Raw genomic sequence first — 4,523 nt, 5'->3', positions numbered from 1 at the left:
TGGGGGGGGTACCCGACTGGCCTCACGCTCGTGTACTCCAACTAACTGTCATACACTTATGCAAAACAATTTAACCTGCACCGCTGCTCTCATTGGGAACCTTGCCAGAGACCTTTAAATTGAGTGGATTCCTTAAACCAATCCCATGCGGACCAAACCAGCTTGTATTGTTCCCATTTGTTGTCATCCTCCGCTACAAGCCTCTCCAAGTGCTGTATCTGTTCTAGTTCTGTAAACCAATCCTTCAGAGAGGGTGCTACAGTCTGTTTCCATTTTCTGGGAATGATCGATCTAGCGGCCGCAAAAAAATGCCGCAAAACATCTCTCTTGTTAGCCTTAATAGACCCAGGAAGGATAGATAATAAGGCCATCTGGGGGGTAATCCTCAAATCAGATCCAAACGCAGTGTTATAAATATCTCCCACCTGAGACCACATCTTACGAATAGCGGGACAGTCCCACCATATGTGCAACATTGTACCTCGGTGGGTATGGCAGCGCCAACATCTATCAGATAGGGAGGGAAACATGCGATGAATATCAGATGGACATAAATACCATCTGGAAATAATTTTATAATTAGTCTCTTGGACCTTACAAGGGAGAGACAGTTTGTGAGTCAAGGTGAAAGCTTTCTCCCAATCCAACGGAGAGACAACCTCCCCCAATTCCGCTTCCCAATATCTAGTGTATGTGGGGGCGCTGCTAATGTTATGTTTTATCAGGATCTCATATATTAGTGATATCACATGAATCGGTCTGTTTGGCGAGCATAGAACCTTTTCAAAAGCTGTGAGGCTGCGCTGTGTTGGACCCAGAGCCAAAATGGAAGACAGAAAAGAAGCCAATTGGTTATAATGTATCCACGCTGAGGGAGACCTCTGCACCCTGGCGTCAAGCGACGAGAACGGTGGGATTTGACTATTCTGAAGTATACTGTATATCTGCCTATTATCTTGAGCAGACCAGGAGAGAAATTTTTTAGCATGTAAGGCTGGTGGAAAAGAGGGGTTGTCAAACAAAGGAGTCATAGGACCCACTAAGGAGGACACACCATCTGTCTTAAGGAGGTTGTCCCATTCTCTTAAAAGATCTACAGTAATACCTGGTAGTGGAGGGTGACTGTGCAGTCCAGACCTATTCACCCAGAGTATAGAACGAAGATCAATTGGGGATAAAGCGTTTTCCAATAACACCCAACTTTTCCTCACGCCATTGTGGAACCAATCTACAACTCGAGTTAGTAAGGCCGCTCTGTAGTAAGATCTGAGGTCGGGGACCCCAACCCCACCATAATTTTTAGGTCTAGTAATGTACCGAAAGGCTAACCTGGGACGTCTTGATTTCCATAAAAACCTCCTGCAGAGCATCTGTAACTTGTTAAGAAAGGCCTGGGTCAAGTATATCGGGACTGTTTGAAAATTATAAAGCAACTTGGGCAAGGTGTCCATTTTAAGGGTATTAATTCTGGCAAACCAGGACAATGGGAGTAGATCGTATTTAGCCATTTCTGACTTCATTTTACTGAGCAGAGGATCATAATTATATTTAAATAATTTAGTTGGATCATCAGATATGAAAATTCCCAGATATTTGAGTTTGTCGTTGCATTGCCGGAAAGGCGTATGGTCTCTGAGATATCGAACCTGGACCGGATTGAGGGATATATTAAGTATTTCAGATTTATCCAAATTCACTTTGAAATTACTAAGAACCCCAAATTTCTCAAATTCTTCCAATATAGCAGGGATAGTGCTCTGCGGGGAAGACACATACAATAATAGATCGTCAGCAAATAAAGACAGTTTATGGTGATGTTTCCCAATTTGAATCCCATGCACATGCGGATTGGACCTCAACGCCACCGCGAGATGTTCCATCACTATGGCATACAGTAGAGGGGACAGTGGGCATCCTTGCCTAGTGCCATTAGTAATAGAGAATGGATTCGATAGACCACCATTGACCCGTACCCGAGCCGTAGGGGATGAGTAAAGGGCAGCTATTCTAGCTAACATCTGTGGGCCCAAACCAATCTGGCGTAATGACTGAAGCATAAAAGCCCAGTTAACCCTATCAAACGCCTTTTCAGCGTCAACCGAAAGTAGACACATAGGGGTTTTGGTTACTTTAGCTGCGTGAGTGAGCAATATAGTTTTCAATGTGTTATCTCTGGCTTCCCGTCCATTAATAAATCCAACTTGATCTGTATGAATTAAGGACGGTAAGTGTCGAGACAAGCGATTAGCTATCAGTTTAGAAAACAGTTTAGCGTCCACGTTAATTAAAGAGATGGGTCTGTAATTTGAACAAAGTGAAAGGTCCTTACCGGGTTTGGGGATAACAGTAATATGTGCTTCTAAACTTTGAGGAGGGAAGGAGGAGTCACCAGAAATAGATGAAAACACTCTTGCCATAAATGGGGCCAGGAGTTCAGCAAATAACTTGTAAAATTTGGGTGTGTACCCGTCTGGACCGGGACTTTTACCAGCTGGGGTGTTTTTAATTACCGCAGATACCTCCTCTTCTGTAAAAACAGATTCCATATTAGCGGATACTTCCGGATCTAATTCTGGTAACGCGGTAGATTCAACATAATCCAGGAGGGAAGTGGAAGTGTGTGGTGTGGCTTGGATATTATATAAACCAGAATAATATTGACAAAATTCCGATAAAATCTCACGAGGTAAGGCCGTAATTATATCCTTATTATTTCTAATATGGGGAACATACATAACAGGCGATCTCGGGTGGAGTCTCTTAGCCAATAACCGACCACATTTTTCCCCAAATTGGTAAAACAGTTTGCGGTATTTATCTCTATATTTTTGATGTGCAAAATCATACAACTCCAATAAACGCCTTCTGGCAGAGGTAAGATCAACAAATACATCTGGGGACATATTACGCTTATGTAATCTTTTGAGTTGCGTCATGTTGTCAAGCGTTCGAGCACTCTCTTGTGATCTCATTTTTTTAAGTCTAGACCCCTGTTGAATCAAGACACCCCTGAGGACAGCCTTAAGAGCTTCCCACTGAAAGGGCAGTGGAGTCTCATCATCCTCATGGTCCTTCAGGAAATCTTTTATAGCATCTATAACTGCTGGCTCACACACTGGGTCCCTGAACAGCGAATCGTTACACTTCCAGGTCCATTCCTGTGGTCCTATCGAGGGGATTAGAAGACTTAATGTTACCGAGGCCTGATCAGACCATGGGCAGCTATCAATACTTGCCTCAGGGTGCCAATCTAAAAGCCTATGGCTGATGAAAATGTAGTCAATTCTAGAATAAGTGCAATGGGGGTTGGAATAAAATGTATAATCTTTGTCGCCAGGGTGCATGGCCCGCCACGCATCAATCAATTGAAAATCATTTAATTTAGCTTTGAACGCATTCAATTTGGAATAAGAGACAGAGGAACGACCTGAGGACGTATCCACTCTAGGATCAAGGGGGAAATTAAAATCCCCGCCAACTATCAAAGTGCCCTCCGCAAAAGAAGCAATTTTATTCAGGAACTGGATAGCCGCTGTGGTTGGTTGTTGATTCGGGGAGTATAACGAGGCTATTGTATATTTCTGTTCCCACAAGGAGATCTTAGCAATAGCGTATCTCCCCTGTGGATCCACGCAGGTGTCCAGTACCTGGATTGGAATAGTTTTGTGGAAGGCTATGGAAACCCCCTTAGTTTTACCAGCCGGATTGGAACTATGGATCCAAGTAGTATAGTAGCGGTTATGTATCGATGGGATCCCTCGAGAGCAAAAGTGAGTTTCCTGAAGTAACAAAATATGCACTCTAGCCTTATGTTGGCCGTATAAAAGTTGAGATCTCTTATTAGGGCTATTAAGTCCCTTGGTATTAAGAGAGCGTATTTTCAGACTTCTGGAAGTGTTCTGCTGATCAGGTACCATAGTTGTTATATAGAAGTGCAGAGTATATTAAGTGTTTCTACAAAGTGAGGTCAGGAGACCAATAACCAGGCCAGTCGGGTAGGAAAGGGGGAAACTAGGAAATGGGGTAACTGACAGCTGGGGGGGGCTAATTCCCAGGCGTCTAGGGCAAACTAGAAAAAAATAAGGAGCTTCCTTATTCGCCGCCTACACCGGCGGTATTCCTATGCGGGGTGATATAGCCAAGCGATAGTGGGAGGAACCACTAATATACAAGTGGATCCGCACGGGGGATAAGCCAGTATTGTAATAGGCCATCCAGGGCCTCAGAGTAGATCTATATGGAGGGGAGACTCAGTAAGTATTGGGTCTTCAGGGACCCAAACAAAACTGCAAAAAAAAAAAAGAATAATAATACTAATACAGGGGGGGCAATACAATAAACCAGTCATAACATTACAACAAGATCAAAAATGAGCTAAGGAAAAACAAACAGCCAATTTTAACAGACTGCGCAAGTGTAAATTGCAAGTGAATTTCTATAACCTGTGCGCTTAAGTTTGAGCGAACAGCCAATTTTGACAGACTGCGCAAGTGCTAATTGCAAGTGAATTTCTATCACCTGTG

The sequence above is a fragment of the Pyxicephalus adspersus genome, chromosome 5 (assembly GCF_032062135.1).
Source record: "Pyxicephalus adspersus chromosome 5, UCB_Pads_2.0, whole genome shotgun sequence".
Lineage (NCBI taxonomy): Eukaryota > Metazoa > Chordata > Amphibia > Anura > Pyxicephalidae > Pyxicephalus > Pyxicephalus adspersus.
The sequence above is the reverse complement of the archived record's forward strand: the minus strand, read 5'-3'. Positions refer to the sequence as shown.